Genomic DNA, 18406 nt, shown 5'->3' with positions numbered 1-18406 from the left:
CTATGTTATGGTTTAATGGTGACCTTACTTGCTCCTCCATGGATGAAGTACGTGTTCTCCCCCTCCAGCCACCATGTAATGAGGTTTTCGCTCAGAATCGATACAAATGCCCGTTATCAGATCTGAAGAAAAAGATAAAGAATCCTTTAGTATCCTCAACAAACGTTGTATTCACTCCACCCAAAATTTCGTCGCAATTGGCTGGTTTACCACCTTGTCAGAATCGAATATAACAAAGCTGCTAACCTCACAAAACAGAGTTCCCGCAACAATCACTCGCTGCCCAGCAACCACGAGCACTCAGCACCTTAACAGCGAAACAAAGATCCAGCCAATATAATCCCATCTCAAAATGGTCAGCGCTTAGTTTTTTCCAGCAGTACAAAGCCCTACCCATTCCGACCCGACCACTCCACAAGTCACCTTCAGTCTCCGAATAGAGATAAGAGTCTTACCCTTCCTTCACACCTCAGTAGCCTTTACTCCTGACACCCCTCCATCCCCAACACACACAAAACACCAGTAAAACATATGTACATCAATATGACCAGATGATTACTAAATACTCACCCTCCCAGCCCAGGCATATACGCAGCTAAAATCACACTCCCTAGGCACATGCGCGTTACACCTTCTCGTCTACGCTCTGGGCATAATGCACCCGTACAACACTAAACAAACCATTCACAATATCTCAAATCCTTCTTGCCCACGATGCAATTACCCCGCACTCTCTCAATATAGACACACACGCACAAAATCGGCTCCCTGAGAGATGCAGGAATCCTACAGAATACAGAAGGGACTCCTTCGGCAGGGTGGTAAGGTAAGGTAAGGTAAGGTAAGGTAAGGTAATGGTTATTCATGATATCATACCTTTGATTGTCTCATGCTGGCGAACTTAAGGCCAGAGTGTCTGCCAATCGTGGGTGGCCGGGTGACGTTCCCAAGTGTGTTAACCAGAAGAGGAACATAACTGACGATAAGACGTTACAACCCCAGGTTGCAGAGGAACTACTTCAAAACGTTCAGAATACACTGAAGTTCTCCCAAAGAGACAAGTTTTCATTGTGACGCGACCCCATTTTTTTTTTACATGTCGCATAAGGCAAGAGTACGAGCTTTTTGATTTATGTTTCCACAAGTGTGGCCGGAAGGACTGATGGATTTTCTTTCTCAGAAAGAAACTATTTCAATGGAGTTATGACAATGGATAACATTTTCATCAGACTCTCTTCAATAAGGATGTACGGCAATAGGGCAGTGATTTTGTGGTAGAACGGCGTCAGGTGCTTTGATGTTCTGAGTGTGCAGGGTGTGTGTGTGTGTGTGTCTGTGTGTGTGTGTGTGTGTGTGTGTGTGTGTGTGTGTATGTAGTGGCACGTGTTAGTGAGTACGCTCATGTGTATTTCTGTGCATGTTTGTACTTGTGTACATGCATGTTGAGGTTGTGGACAGGTTGGTGTGTATATACAGTATCTCTCCTCAACATACCTTTGTTGTAACTCATTCTCTCGAGGCATCAAAGTGCTCGGTTCGCCCTTCCAAGATAAGGACCTCATTTCATTCCTGCCTGAAATAAACTTAGGCTGACGAAGAAATGCAGCTGATATAGTTTGCATCTTATCTTTTGCACCTCTTTTTCGAGCGTATGTTTCTCAGTATCTTCCTTCAGTGAACGAACTTCAAATTGAAAGTTCTATCTTATGTTTCTCCAGTTCTGACGGTCTAGTGATGCTAGGCGTTGGTTTGGTTTTTGTGACTCCATTTACGACTTTGTGAAGGTGTGCGACGTTGCTGTTCATTAATGAAGGAGGAACATCTGTCGGCTGTTGAGCGTCATCACTTGAGAAGACGTAACTCCTGTGTATCAAACGTCTTGACATCGTCCACAGACAACTTGGCCATTCATTAGGTGTAAGAGATATAGACGCTACAGTGCACAACTCATCTCCTGTACGAGTTTCTTTAGCTACACTTCAGAGATCAATCTCGACCCATCATGAAACTGACACCATCCTGAGATCCTTCAATATATGTGATGGGGATATTTTTTAAGAGGACACACACTCGTTCGAGCCGCTGGTCACGCGGACAAAAACTAGTGATGAATGATGGCGTTTCCAGGCAAAAAACTGGAAAAGAAATATATTATATGAGTGTGTGGCGAGGTGTGGCGGGGGGAACGGTACAGTCCAGACGAGATCTTACATGTGGGAGAGAAGCTTCTTTGGCCATACACTAGTGAATAACATCAAACACAAAAAATAAGAGGATTATTTTTTTTGCGATACCTTTGGCAAATACAGAGAGAGAGAGAGAGAGAGAGAGAGAGAGAGAGAGAGAGAGAGAGAGAGAGAGAGAGAGAGAGAGAGAGAGAGAGAGAGATTAATGAATGGTAGAAAAAGTTAAGAAGAGAGATTTGCTGTGGTAAGGATGCATGGGAAGAATGAAAACAGGAATAATGAGAGAGAGAATGTAGAAATGAACGAATGGAAGAGGAGGCTAAGGAGTACAGATAGGTGGATGGAAGCTGTGACACGGTAAGGGTGAGGAAGGAGGGAGGAAGGGAGGGAGGGAGGGAGGTGATGATGATGATGGAGATTATGGAAGTGTAGACGAGGCACGGTGTGTGATGGATCCTGTGAGGGGTCTGCCTTGAAGGGCGACTGAACACTGAGGGTGAGCCTTTTTCGTTCACCGGAGAGAGATATAAGAAGCTTTCAGAGCAATGACCTCTCCAGCTCCGGCCAGACGCTGCGCAAGATCCGTCGTGAAAGTTTGCGTGGTATTTCTGAACCTTAGGCAGCCCGCCTGACGCAGACGTTGGCTTCCTATGCTACAGCCCACTTCCCTAAGCAGGTTAGCGGAGCCTCAGAACTTCCATTATCTTTGTAGGGCAGGAGAAATACAATTTGTTCCATCCGGAGAGTCATATCAGCCCGAGATGGCGGCTTGAGTAGGTGGATGAGGTCAGAATATCGTCATAATTTGATGCATTATTTTTATAGATACAAAGATGGATGATGGTTGGGGGAGTCTTTGAACTGTCGTGTGTCACTGCTGCTCCATCATGCACGTGATATAGGCTCTCTTGTTTATCACGTGCTCTTAACAATGTGTATGTCACCGCTGTCCTACGTACGTGATCTAGTTCTTGGCCTCAACCGACATGTGATTTCTACATGAAGGAAAAATGAAAAGTTCTCTTCTGATCGTGAAGATAAGATATTGAGAGAACCTCGGCCGACAAATCATCAACAAAAGTAGACTTCCAGACAGTGAAAAAGTGAAAACTTTTGTTATCATTCCACAAGTAGGTTACAACTGTAGATTTAAGAAACTGATGATATTAATGTACCAAGTGAAAAAGGTTTGTAATGTACTTTACCAGGAGGATATTCCCTGCGTTTGGCTGGTCTATTTTTGTCTACATTTCATACTCTCCCCCTCCTTCCCCCACCTCTTTTTCTCTCTTCTCTCAATTTTTTCTCAGATTTCAAAGAGAATGCGTTTCATTTTGCCCTCACCACGTCGACTACTATGGAACAGAATGATAAGAATATTACACATTAACTTCACAAATGTAGCTGTTCCTCCGCACGAAGGGGTTGGTCGATGGATGGTTACCTTGGCTAAGCTTTGACTGGGGCCTCAGTTGCCCAAGCCGTCTCAGCAATTAAAAAAAATTACATGTTACCTCAGACAGTTGTGTAAAGTAATAAGTTAATGGTAATATAACCATCTGAAAAGAATAAAACTAGCTAGATGATTAAAAAAACATACAGTATATATATATATATATATATATATATATATATATATATATATATATATATATATATATATATATATATATATATATATATGTTTGATCCCGGACCAGTTTCCAATTAAGCTCATGAGCATAATCTTGCAGATATCGTCGGAGAATTAATGGTGAGGTCCAGGCAGCCTCGGGAGAAGTTATTATGTCCTCTTGTCTTCCCAGTGTCCCCATCCTTCTGTGTCCCCATCCCAGATCCTTGTCTTCCTCTTGCCTTACCATCCCGTACCCTCATGACTTTTTCTGTCTCTCCATCCTTGCTTCTTACTCATCTTTTTACCCTCTATCCTAATTCCCTTCCCCTTCCTGTTTACCCATCTTTCACTCTCTCCCTTTACTATTGTCTCCCCATCTACCCACTCCCTGCCTTCTTCATGTCTCCCCATGCCTCGCTAGCTCCCCGCCTTCTCTAATGTTACAAACTCCCCGAGCGACTCACAAACTTGGCGTGACAAACTTTGGCTTGGCTTCTTCAGCGGAATCATTGGCTGTTGTCTGGGGATGGAGGACCCCCAGTGTCTGGGAACGCAAGACCTTATGGTGTCTGAGGTGGACAGCCAACAGTGTCTAGGGTGTAGCATCTACAGAATCTGGGGTGTGGGATTTATGGTATCTGGGGTGAAGGACCCACAGTGTCTGGGGTGAAGGACCCACAGTGTCTGGGGTAAAGAACTCACAGTGTCTGGGGTGGAGGACCCACAGTGTCTGGGGGGAGTAGGGTCCACAGTAACTGAGACAGATGGCCCGGAGTATCTGTAGATGGGAACCCACAGAGTCTGGGAGCGGAGGACCCAGAGTGTCTGGTGATGGAGAGGTGACAGTGTTTGGGGACGCAGGACCCACAGTGTCTGGTGATACCCGCCTCAAGCCAGACGAGGATCTTGAAGATGGAAAGATAATTTGGGTTAAAGTTAAGAAGCGGAGCACAACTGACGGGCGGTGTGGTGAGGTGCTTACGGTGAGGGAGGGAGGGAGGGAGGGAGGGAGGAAGGTCCTTCCTGATGATGATGATGGTCCTTGATGCAGGAGGCTTCGAGGTGCTATCGAGATGGAGGCGGTGATGAGAAAGAGAGAGAGAGAGAGAGAGAGAGAGAGAGAGAGAGAGAGAGAGAGAGAGAGAGAGAGAGAGAGAGAGTGTTGAATACTGGAGGAGGGGGTAAAGAAAATACTGTACGCGCTAAAGGAGAATACCTGGAATATACGAGATGGGTGGATGAATAATAGATGGAGAGGACCGTTAGAGTAAATAATTCATCATTTATTCAAGATGTGGCAACGTGGGCGAGGTGAGTGAGGTGTGTGGCAGAATGAGAAAAGGCAGAGAAGTTTCTTAAAGCACTTTATATCTAAAGATTATATCATCGTCTATATCATACATCACACTGAACAATATGGTGATATGTTACACCTTACCATATTATACTCTACTGCTATTGAGTATACTGTACAATATCAGTTCTTCTATTCACTTAGCAAGACTATTAAGGTTCACTTCGCCGTTTATCTCTTTGTTAACAGGTTCCAGAAACAGGCGCCAGTTACGGGTGGGGACGGAAGATTCTCTTAAAGTTCCTCGTCAAGAGTTTCTCCTGTCATGACCACTATTGTTTAGGTCGTTATCATGGCCGTATGACCCTCGGGTATGCTGGCCTGGTCACTGACTTGACCTTTAAGGGTCAGTCAGGTCAGAGTCCAAGCCATCGTACCAAAGCGATGCACCGTCTTGTTTGAGGTCAGCCAATTAGTTGGATCTTGTATTGGGCCCAGCCAACTAGATGGCATCTCTGTCAACTGTGAGGTGAACCTACCTTTTCCTTCCATCGTGGATGATGGTTTTAGTAAAGAGACACAAAACTATGTGACAATTTTGTGCTGGAATAATCGGACGCTTGGGAAAAGTGACAGTAAGGGAGTCGAGGAACCGTTACCTTATGTTGGGCAAGAACCTGCGGCAGGAGGGAGGAAAGCACTCGGGAAGGCTGGGGGGAAGGCGTGGGGGGAAGATTAGCCCAAAAATGTTTTCGTGACTTTAGCGGTTAATGATCGAGACCCTAGGGTTCCTCTGGTTAACATCAGGATTATCGATGGTGCAGTTATAGGATACGATATGCTATCAGTCAGGGGAATCCTTGAGACACACCAACTGAAGAGCGTGTTCATTCGTACTCCTTGGGTTGGAGCTGCCAAATGTGTGACGTCACGCACATGAGGCAGTTCCTACGAAGGGATTAGTCTTACCCTGAATAACGAACAGCCTGTAGCTTCCGTATCCCAGTCTGATGTTCCTGTACCCCAGTCTGATGCTCCTGTATTACAGGCTGACGCTTATGTACCGCAGTTTGCCGCTCTTGTACCCCAGCCTGACGCTCCTGTTCTCACTCCTGATGCTCCTGTATGCTAGAACCTGCTTCCCTGTACCCCAGCCAGATGCTTCTCTACCCTAGATCATGGATTAATCATGCATCAAAAATAGCTGTTAGTGAAACTTGAACTGGTCGTCTGAAAGCATCAGTAACGCACTTGCTGCTCTGGGGTGTCTTAAAGATGCATGTGTCACTGAGACGCTGAGCCGCGATTGATCGCTGGGTAATCTAATGTTTCCAACAAAAGCTGCAATTACGTTAGACATTTCTTATACTTTCTCTAAAGAATTTCTGCAAAAAGTCTATTTATAACACACTAGGGTTATCATCTCGCCACTGTACGTTTTGTGATTTTCTACACTAAGAAATATTTTCCCATACATTGTTTTTTCTATTTTGGTGAAAGTTTGCTCCATACATCTCAGTCCTTCCAGTGTTCATATTTTTTCGTTTTTCAGTATTTTACGTCAGTCATCTGGAAGCAAGTTCACCTCAGGGGAAGTGGGCGTCCTTGTCCTTTATTGGCCTCCAAGTCTGGGAACCTCACCTCTGCAAAATTGATCACGACGAAAGGTGACTACTACGTGTGTGCTCTTAATCCGTCCAGTGGAAAGGGAAACGAATTGTATGATAACAGAGAGATTTCAAATTATGTAATTTTTGCTTTAAGCTGTTCTTAAACTTCTCTAGTTCTCAAAACTAATATTTGAAGGACAAAATCAATATAAAGACAGGAAACGATATATACATACTAAATGAACTGCAGCACAGAATCAAGATACGTTTTGATTACGAAGACTTATACCACGCGCCTTTCATCCTCTCTTTATCAAACCCATTTTTATCATCACCTTAATCATACTTTACACCTTTCTCTTTATTCATAACGTCCATCCTCACCGTCTGTCCCCGGGATTGCACACATCACATGAGAGGATTTCTCTGCCGTCTGCCCAACTCATCGTATTGCATATGTCATCCCCAGATATTGAATCTTTCCTTCCTCCTCAGATAGACTGGTGTTATCCTCTGCAAGCGCCTGTAATACACAGAACTTCCTCTCCAAATTTAATCAACGGCAGATCTTGTAGAGGCTGACTGGATTACAAGGACTTTATCTGGAAATATAAGACTGATATGAGAAGGATTTGTTAAGGACAGTGGTCGTATGGTTCATGTGTTAGGGACAGTGGTCGTATGGTTCATGTGTTAGAGGTAGTTGTTGTATGGTTCATGTATTTTTGCGAAAATAACCATAAGGAAAATATTTGAGGGAAAAAGAGACTTGGTAAAACAACATACAAGAGAGTTGACTGGAGTAATAGTTGAAGTGAGCCGGAAATTTCTGAAGCTTAGGACAGCTGCCGGAGGTTGGGGAAGGGTGTTACCACAGAGCAGAGCCTACAGCATGACAGATGTAGGACGGATGAGTGGTGCGAGGTAAAGATGGTATGAGGTGAGGATGTTGTGAGGTGAGGATGGTGTGAGGAGAGGATTGGGTAAGACAAAGGGTTGTCACGTCCTCTTGGGTGTTTGATGTCTATTGATGAAGCCGGAGGGAGCTGTTGGCAGAAGCGAGGCTTGGGAGTAAAGTGTAAAAGTCTGAGAGTGAAAGATGAATGTTTTTCTGTCCGAAGATTATAGAATTAATGTTAGAGACAGAAGAAACCATGAGGTCACTGTGTTAAAAATGGGCGTAAACGTAGCTAACACTGCAGGAGCAAGGATCGGAGACATCGTCAAGCAAGGGAGAAACTAAGAGAATATTGAGGGTGGAATAATTGACCAAATCCCGTGTAGCGGATGTGAGGGTTGGTATTTCGGGGAATCAGGTAGTGACCTACACACACGGATTAATGAATACGGAACGGACGTATGAGCACAGAGAACTTGCAATTCACTCGTAGTAGAGGTGTAGTATGGGCATCTTCCAAAAACGGCAAAGAGGCAGAGATCGTACACACCGGTATAGGAAAGAGGAACAGAAAATCAACTGAAGTAGTGTAAATAATTTCTTACAAACTGACAATCATCGGGATGGATTCCTCACGTTAGCCTAGGCAGCAGGAACAAGGATCGTGACATAACGCTAAGGGGGAGGAGCTTAGGACCAGCAACCAGTCGGCAAGAGAGGATGGTTCGGACAGCCAATCAGGGGAGAGGGTACTGGACGAGGACCCGGACGACCTATGGTGTATGTATAAGGGGTGTTTTTGGATTTTTTCCTGTTATTCTTTCTGAGGAAGCTCACGTAGTGAAACGCTAAAAACCATACGGTTCATTACTTAGTCGTGTTTTTCATCACTCCACTCTTCTAGTCGTATACACGACTATATATATATATATATATATATATATATATATATATATATATATATATATGTATAAGTGTGTGTGTGTGTGTGTGTGTGTGTGTGTATGTGTGTTTTCGCCATTTCCTGCTTTAGTGAAGATGCTCTACGAGCAGACAAGGATAGGGCTCACATCCACTATCTAACTGTCGTGTATGAACCAGAGCTCACTCTCCACAACCAGGCCCCGCAGACCTTCCAATAGTTCCTCCGACTACTTTATATGCCCTGATTCAGCTCATGCTATATCGCTCCTTATTTGCACGCCTCACACCCTCCTGCATGTTCAGGCCCCGAACTTTCACTCCAGCGGTCTACCTCCTTCTTGGTGCGTATATATACAGCAATATGTATTTTTCTTTACTCTCTACGCATTCTATAAACAAATCTTTTCTCATCGTTCCCATTTTCTTCTTTCCTATTTCATTCACTCTCTTTTTTCTCTTTCTTCACAGGACATAATGTACATTTCTCCACATCTGATTCCAGTTATCTTCTTGTCTCTCTTCCCAGATGTACAGTATAGTGTTGGAAGCTCACCTGTTGCACCTCACCAGTTTTATTTACACATTTAATACAATGACGTCTAATTTTTTGTGAGATTACTTTCATTTAGATTTCGAAAATTTCTTATTTGCTTAATCAATCAAGATGGATGTTAACAAGGAACGAAAAAACGTCAACTGCTTTGTAAGTAGTATACAAGTCATCCATTAAAGTATATGACTGTCTGAGTTAACTTCTACCTTTTGATAAAATTAAAAGGATTATTTTTTATCGATACAAACTCTGAAACTTTTATAGACGGACTTACTACAAACAGTTGCTACATAAATCAGAATCTGAAAATGATCTTAAAAAGTTTTCACAATATAATTTCATTTTACTGTAGATGCTTGACACCAGAAACCCATCAAATACTTTGTATATTTCATAGCACAAGTTAAAGATTTCGGTGGAAATTGTTAATAGATAACTCTGAATAAGCGGAGTCAACATACTGCCTCTTGTCTTATCAGAAAGTTATTCTCTGTTATAGAATTCTTTACGTCGTATAGACTGAAGTTGATTGCATCTCAAACTGTATTTGTATTATTTTCTTATGTCAACTGAGACGCAAGGGCCAGAGAATACCGTAATGAAGTCCATCTCATGAACGCTCTCTCTCTCTCTCTCTCTCTCTCTCTCTCTCTCTCTCTCTCTCTCTCTCTCTTTCTCTCTCTCTTCATGTATATATATATATATATATATATATATATATATATATATATATATATATATATATATATATGTAGTATAGAGGCTGTGACCAGGTTTCGAACGTACACAGACCCACGCAGACCACACGTTTCAAAACATCTTCACAATATTTTGCTTTACGTGCAACTTCGTCTTTTACAAGTTTCCTTCGTGCCTGCTGTTGTCATAAACAAAATACACTTCAACAAGAAAGAAATAGTTGGGAATTTGTGTTCATTCTTGTAAACGATCGAATTCAGCTCTGGAGATGAAGTGACTCACAGCTTCAGACGAGTTGATCAGAATTACCCGTCACTTGCTGAGGAAAAAGTCTGCTTGTGTGATTATTATGGGAGGTTAAGAGACAGTTGGAATGGCGGTAAAGGATCTGCCGTTCACAGGTTCCGAGTCACCGAAGGTTTAAAAGGAGTTCACTGAATTACTAGGTTGTTTTAATACCAAGTGCCATTAATCCATTGTGGTCACTTTTCTGCTGCCGTCTTTCATTCTAGCTCTTCTTCTGCTTTCTTTCTGGCTCTCTCTCTGGTTTCATATATGTCTTATTATATCTCACAAAATTGACCTCAGTGTATCCTGTCTTATCTTTCTTACCTAATTCTTTTTCTTAGTCGTGGTTCAAGACTCACTACTGGTAGGTGTGTGTGTGTGTGTGTGTGTGTGTGTGTGTGTGTCTTTCCTTCCTTCCATCCGTGTCACTTGCCTCTTTCGTCAAACTGAATATCGAGAAAAGTTTTCCAGTTGAGTTTGTATTCACAGTGGTCGCTTCCCCCTCAGCTGCTGGTTGGGATACCGTGTGTGACGTGTGAGCCTCAAGCACGACGCTGGCGAACGATAAGCAGGAAAGAAGACACGTCTTTTCCTCATCCTTCAGTTCGATTCGTCAACTTCTAAAGATATATTTTCCTTAAAGTGTTGGTAGGATGAACTTCATTAATGTACTTCTTGAAATTTGAGCGTGGGGCAGTGACCGGTACAGAGGGCTGGTGTGAGGGAGTCGGCAGCTGTAGCGGTGCAGGGGCTTCTCCCGCCCGGCCCAGGACGGTACAGAAGGCTGGCGTGAGGGGCGCCCACACAGTCCTGCTCGGAATCGGAATAAAAGAAGAGCAGCAGTACGAACAATTTTCATTCCAACTTTTGGATTTTTCTCACCAGTTCGCATTTACCTTGTGGACTCATCTTCTTCGGCGAAAGCTAAAATCTTTTCATCTTTTCTTCTGTGATTACTCAAGAAGTAGGTCGAACCTCGGTGGCTCCAGAGCGTCTCACCTCGCTGATGTTTCTTATCAGTTCCCTACCCACTCCCGACAGGGAGAGATATTCCTGTATTGCTTCTTGAAAGTGACATACAAGGTAAATGTGCCGTAAGAATGTTGAGTAAATGGTCTCTTTAAGGATCTAGATAAGTTTAAGGTGGATGGAAAGGATTCATTTTTTTTTTCCGAGTGACATTCCTCGTCACCCAAGCATCGCTCTATCATCTCTCCAACGCCACCCCTTCACCTCTCATAATCAAGCACTCCATCACCGACCTAGTACTAACCCCATCATCATCTTTCCATCACAACGCTACCCCCTCGCCCCTCAAACAGCACCCCATCATCTCTCATGAATGACCCCCATCTCTCCAACGCCACCCTTTCTATCTCCATCAGCACCCTATTACCTCTCCAGAACCGTCGTCCCCTCACCTCTTCATCATTTCCTCACCTCTCCATCATCACCTTATCTCAGCATCAGTACCCTTCATCAATCCACCTCTACACTCATACACTCCCCCAACACCTCTCTTGTCTGTTTTATTTGCTGGAACAAACAGATTACTTCCCTGGAAATTGTCTCAACAAATGCAAAATACACCTTTGTTAAAAAAGTTTTTTCTTCTTGAGAAGTTTTTATTGTAGAACAGTGTTAGTACTGGCCCTGACAGGAGGAAATATTTGTATATTTCTCTGGTCTATATTCGTTTCCCAGGAGCGTGCGTGGCCGGTGAGGTCTTTGGTAAAAATGTTTTCTGATTAACGATGAAAACAAGAGATTTAGTCAGATCTATTTACAGATTATTGACGGGAGTCACATTACTGTTGCCGATGTACAGAAAACCTAGACGTTGTTTAATGTTCTTACATAAGCCAGACGAGGTCCAGGTGGGGTGATGACCCCACAAGATCGATAACAGATGCCGCTGGCGTCGGCAGTGCCACTTACTGAGGTATTTACCAAACCACGCACCGTGCCTGGCCCAGCTGCTGGCCGCCGACAATCCCCCCTCGCCACAGTGGAGGGAACTGTAAATCATACGAGAATATAATGGAAACGTGTGATTGTTACTGGATGAGAGAGAGAGAGAGAGAGAGAGAGAGAGAGAGAGAAAGTAAGCGACAGTATCCTTTATCCAGGAGTTCCTGCAGCTTTAAGGTTGCGCCCCAATCAAGTAGCGAGGAAAGGATGGAGTCCTTTAGAGAGAGAAGTTCTTTGACGAGACTGATCCGATGATACAACCTCAAGGTGCAATTTCAAGCAGAACAGTAACACACACACACACACACATACACACACACACACCCACACACACACACACACATACCAGAACACACACCAGACTAAGCCAGGTATTTATGGATCAGCCTCAAAAGTGAGGATCATAAGCTGGGATTAGCTATGGGTCGATTGCCGCACCCAGGATTCGAACCCACGGTGGACAGATCTCATGGCGCCGTGCTAACTCATAGTCAGTAACGCTATACCACTACACCACGGTGTGTGTGTGTGTATGTGTGTAGTTACCTATTAGTACAAATGGTTCCCAGTCTTTTGAACTTTCGTTTCCTATGTCGAGATTTTGCCATTAGGTAAGGCTAAAGCGTCGTGTGAGTTACATTTCGTCGAGTTTTATGTGAGGGATGAATTTGTCCGTACGAATGGACTGAATCCCAGCAACTCACGTTCATGTGAAGTAGAAAAAAGAGACAACAGTGTGGGCCAAGAAGAGGAACATGACAGCCACTGCAATGTTGGTTCAATGTGCCCCCATCACTTACCTTCACAACACTCAAGCGTGTTCCTCACTAGTAGGTGGGTGGTTGCCTGCCTCCACCTACCTGCTTAAAATAGCTCTCGACGAGGATGGGATTCGAACCCACGCAGGGAGACCCTATTGGATTAGCAGTCCAACGCCTTAACCACTCGGCCACCTCGTCTCTGTGTATGTCTGTGTTTGTTGTGTTTGTGCAACAGTTTGTACGTGAGTTATGATATTCGGGGAGGAAGTTCTACGCTCGTGAGGCCCCATCTCTTGAACATGTTATATGTATAACTTCTTAAATTTCTGTGTTTTCTGCGTTAAACATGTCTACATGTGTGTGTGTGTGTGTGTGTGTGTGTGTGTGTGTGTGTGTGTGCATTAACCACAGAACAGCGCAAGCTTGTGTGTGGAACTTATAAAAGGGTGAAGATGTATAAAGAAAATATGTCACTTCATAAGAATCATGAACGATGCAAAACGAAATGATAAACGCAAAGTGATAAACACAAAATGATAAACGCAAAATGATAAACGGAAAATGATAAACGCAAAATGATAAACGCAAAATGATAAACGCAAAATGGTAAACGCAAAATGATAAACGCAAAATGATAAACGCATATCTTATTTCCTCTTATCTCCCAGATGGTCATCGGGCTGTGAGCTCAGTTGGTTAGAGCGCCGTACTGATAACGCGGATGTCGAGGGTTCGATCCCCTTACGAGCCAGTGAGATGATACCACCTTTTATACCTCTGTAGCTAACAACACAGTTACTCGCTACTTTACGCAGTTAGCCATCTATTTGTTATAGTGTTGTTGTTGTTGTTGTTGTTGTAAGGTAGTGTGAATAGTGACCTTTACGAGCGAAAATATTATATTTACTTTATATTCGTTTCCCAGGAGCGTGTGTGGTCGGTGAGGTCTTGAGTATAAAGATTTGTGATAAGCGATGAAAAATTCGAGATTTAAGGAGAATTTTTCACTGATTATTGACTGGAATCCTTTACTGTTGCCGATATACAGAGAACCGATACATTTCTTGATATCTTTAAATTCCCATAATTTGTGTGTGGAGACAAACTACACGAGGATGGACCGTTATGACACTTTCTTCTTTTCTCAAATAGCAAAGCAGTGAAGTTTCCTTCCTTCCTATAGCTTTATCGCTTCCTGCAAACATTCTATCTGCAAGCACCTAAGGAGCTACAGTGAAGCATGTATTTTCCTCCTTAACGTATCAGTTGTTATATATACAACAAAGTTCGATTCCTAGCCTCATTTTATCTCCGATCATTATCAGTTATCTAGAGGAAAGATCAACTGAGAAAGTCCTTAAGTTTAGTGACGATACAACACTCAGGTGTTTACAATAACCGGCACCATACCTAGAACTACTGGTACCTCGCATCAAACAACCGGCTCCCTACCTGGAACAGCCGGCACCGTAGATAGAACAACCCTTACCTTACATAGAACAACCGGCACTATACCTGTGGCAGGCAATGTCCGTAGAAACAACTGGTATTATACTTACAACACACACACACACACACACTCACGTCTTACACTGTCTGTTCAGCCTCCCAAGCAGAGGATATATATATATATATATATATATATATATATATATATATATATATATATATATATATATGGTAGAGGATGTGTGGATCAGGTGTTTGCTTTGAAGAATGTATGTGAGAAATACTTAGAAAAGCAAATGGATTTGTATGTAGCATTTATGGATCTGGAGAAGGCATATGATAGAGTTGATAGAGATGCTCTGTGGAAGGTATTAAGAATATATGGTGTGGGAGGCAAGTTGTTAGAAGCAGTGAAAAGTTTTTATCGAGGATGTAAGGCATGTGTACGTGTAGGAAGAGAGGAAAGTGATTGGTTCTCAGTGAATGTAGGTTTGCGGCAGGGGTGTGTGATGTCTCCATGGTTGTTTAATTTGTTTATGGATGGGGTTGTTAGGGAGGTAAATGCAAGAGTCCTGGAAAGAGGGGCAAGTATGAAGTCTGTTGGGGATGAGAGAGCTTGGGAAGTGAGTCAGTTGTTGTTCGCTGATGATACAGCGCTGGTGGCTGATTCATGTGAGAAACTGCAGAAGCTGGTGACTGAGTTTGGTAAAGTGTGTGGAAGAAGAAAGTTAAGAGTAAATGTGAATAAGAGCAAGGTTATTAGGTACAGTAGGGTTGAGGGTCAAGTCAATTGGGAGGTGAGTTTGAATGGAGAAAAACTGGAGGAAGTGAAGTGTTTTAGATATCTGGGAGTGGATCTGTCAGCGGATGGAACCATGGAAGCGGAAGTGGATCATAGGGTGGGGGAGGGGGCGAAAATTTTGGGAGCCTTGAAAAATGTGTGGAAGTCGAGAACATTATCTCGGAAAGCAAAAATGGGTATGTTTGAAGGAATAGTGGTTCCAACAATGTTGTATGGTTGCGAGGCATGGGCTATGGATAGAGTTGTGCGCAGGAGGATGGATGTGCTGGAAATGAGATGTTTGAGGACAATGTGTGGTGTGAGGTGGTTTGATCGAGTAAGTAACGTAAGGGTAAGAGAGATGTGTGGAAATAAAAAGAGCGTGGTTGAGAGAGCAGAAGAGGGTGTTTTGAAATGGTTTGGGCACATGGAGAGAATGAGTGAGGAAAGATTGACCAAGAGGATATATGTGTCGGAGGTGGAGGGAACGAGGAGAAGAGGGAGACCAAATTGGAGGTGGAAAGATGGAGTGAAAAAGATTTTGTGTGATCGGGGCCTGAACATGCAGGAGGGTGAAAGGAGGGCAAGGAATAGAGTGAATTGGAGTGATGTGGTATACAGGGGTTGACGTGCTGTCAGTGGAGTGAATCAAGGCATGTGAAGCGTCTGGGGTAAACCATGGAAAGCTGTGTAGGTATGTATATTTGCGTGTGTGGACGTGTGTATGTACATGTGTATGGGGGGGGGGGTTGGGCCATTTCTTTCGTCTGTTTCCTTGCGCTACCTCGCATACGCGGGAGACAGCGACAAAGTATAAAAAAAAAAAAAAAAAAAAAAAAAAAAAAAAATATATATATATCAATGGACAGCGACCAAGTATGATATATATATATATATATATATATATACACATATATACTACAATGAGTGTGTGTAACCTGCCATTTGTGCTGTATGGGGAGGCGCCATCTGTTTAACAAATTACTTCACTGGCCCATAACGGGATCGAACCCTCGACATTTGCGTTATTAGCACGGCGCTCTAACCAACTGGGCTAACAGGCCGATGTATTCATCGATTAAACAAGTGTGTGTGTCCGAGTGTAATTATCTGTGTAATTGCATGGGGAGGGAGTGTGTGTGTGTGTGTGTGTGTGTGTGTGTGTGTGTGTGTGTGTGTGTGTGTTACTTCTTCATGAAAACTGTGAACAATTGAAAATGGAACGACAAACTTATGATGTTAAAAGAAATTATCCACAATATGCCAACGGCCTGTTAGCTCAGTTGGTTAGAGCGCCGTGCTAATAACGCGGATGTCGAGGGTTCGATCCCCTTACGGGCCAGTGTGGTATTTTCATCTCTTATACATGTTTGGTCAACTCTCATACCTAATGGTCTTTTTCAATGACTTTATCTCTTCGGGATGAGGGAGAATCTAAGGTCACCTGAGTGATGGATGAGGGAGGTGGAGCGCTCGTCTGCCAGAGGCTGAGGTCTGGTCAAACGTGTCACGCCCACAGTGGGCAGACGGCCCTACCCAGGCACTGACTGGTCTCTGTCCCAGTCAAGCTTCCACAGTCATTGTGTAGCTACTTGAACACGACGGTACGACCCTTGAGCACGACGGTGCGACCCTTGAGCACGACGGTACGGCTCTTGAGCACTACGGTACGGCCCTTGAGCACAACGGTACGACCCTTGAGCACGACGGTGCGACCCTTGAGCACGACGGTGCGACCCTTGAGCACGACGGTACGACCCTTGAGCACGAGGGTACGACCCTTGAGCACTACGGTACGACCATTGAGCACGATGATGCAGCCATTGAGGACAAAGGTATAACCCTTGAACACAATGTTACGACTTTTGAGCACGATGGTACGACCCTTAGGTATGATGGTATGAATTTAACGTAAGTGTTTTAAACATGACGTACAGAACTTATTCCTTGACGATGTTGCATAAAGTTGGTGTATCTTGAAGTCCTGTTATCTCTGAATTAATTTCAAAAGCCATTGAAACGCAGAAATTGTTGTTATTTAGTATCAATATCTTCTTTCAGACGTTGGATACATCAAATAAGTGCTTGATTGTTTTTATAATTCCCATTATAAAGGTAAATTAGGTAACTGAATACTACAAAGGTACCTGGATGAATTTATATTTCTGTTCTTACGTGAATCGTCGACAGGGAAGCTTGAGCATAATCTAAGACATCGAGACGTTTGATGTGTTATCATAGCCATACAAACCACAGTTCTGAATGACGACGAAGCAACACAGAGGAGTTTTTATCATCTGTCTTAGGTAAAGATTTTTGCTTAAATGTTATGAATTCCACCATATCAGAAATGTCAGTGAATCTGCATTCCGATATCATTTTTTCAATCCAAACGATTCTTCAAAATATGAACGAATAATAATGATAATCTAGAGTTTAATTGGACACAGCCAAATCCCCTCTCTCGCTTATACCAGAGAGGCAAGTTAAAGATAATGAAAAACGTATCTGATAAATGAAAAAGAAGTATATATAACTGACAAAAGAAATACTGTCAACAAACTGTAATCAATTGTGAAAAAAAATCACAATGCGAAGTTTTACCATTTTGATTTCGGTTTAACTTTGTTACCCTTTTCGAATTTCGTCAAATGTCATAGAAATGATTTGGCTTAACGTGGCTGAAGGTTATCTCTCTTACATATTCCTTTTTTGATAAATAATAAGTAAACCAGATGGCATCAGTAGCAGGACCAGTTATCATTCTTGACAGATTCAGTGATGTAAAATCATGCAAATTTAGTTTGAAAAAAATACATGCAATACTCAGAATTCTTCTCCGTCAAAAGTATATTTTTCACACGTATCTTTTTTGATGAATTTTTTGCTTTTGCATATTTTTCTTGTGTTATGAAAGTGCATTGTGGAGTTGATTTCACTTTTCGTATCTAAAAGCTATTGATGAATCAGTCAGTCTTCTACGAGCACTGTACACACACACATAAGTAAAAACATAGACCAGTTGAAGGTGGAATATCAGTCAACATATAAAGTATGAATCAGCTACAGAGTCACGAGAAATTCAGATCACTGAACATGATCAAATACGAGAAGTGAGTTAGTCATTTTAAGTGCATAGCTTTTTGTCGATTAGGAATAATCTCGCTAAATCAATTTGATCTCTGAACAGTTACATTGTAATATAACAAAGGTTTGTGGAACTTAGTAAGGTAACTTAATGCAGTCGTTGTGTTGCAAGTAATAAACCTGACTTGGCAAGTTGAGAAAACTGGGAGTAAGTTGTTAGGTCAGAACCAGCGTGGCGTCGAGGGTGAGGGTCGGCTCCTACCCATCATTACTCTGTATGCAAATCGACT

At 42.9% G+C, this 18406-nt stretch overlaps 1 long non-coding RNA gene and 2 other non-coding genes across 3 annotated transcripts in view; 1 reads left to right on the top strand and 2 right to left on the bottom strand.

Annotated features, from left to right (window-relative positions):
• LOC139755768 (uncharacterized) overlaps positions 1-18406 on the bottom strand; it is a 189266-nt gene that overhangs the window by 32229 nt on the left and 138631 nt on the right. The gene's annotated exons all lie outside the window — the stretch shown is intronic.
• TRNAS-GCU (transfer RNA serine (anticodon GCU)) lies at positions 12916-12997 on the bottom strand. Its single transcript has one exon. It is a non-coding gene; the product is annotated as a tRNA-Ser (tRNA).
• On the top strand, positions 16298-16371 carry TRNAI-AAU (transfer RNA isoleucine (anticodon AAU)). The gene has a single exon. It is a non-coding gene; the product is annotated as a tRNA-Ile (tRNA).

Source organism: Panulirus ornatus, chromosome 20 (genome assembly GCF_036320965.1).
Source record: "Panulirus ornatus isolate Po-2019 chromosome 20, ASM3632096v1, whole genome shotgun sequence".
NCBI classification, from domain to species: domain Eukaryota; kingdom Metazoa; phylum Arthropoda; class Malacostraca; order Decapoda; family Palinuridae; genus Panulirus; species Panulirus ornatus.
Note: the sequence above shows the minus strand (reverse complement) of the source record. Positions and strands in the feature narration are given on the sequence as shown.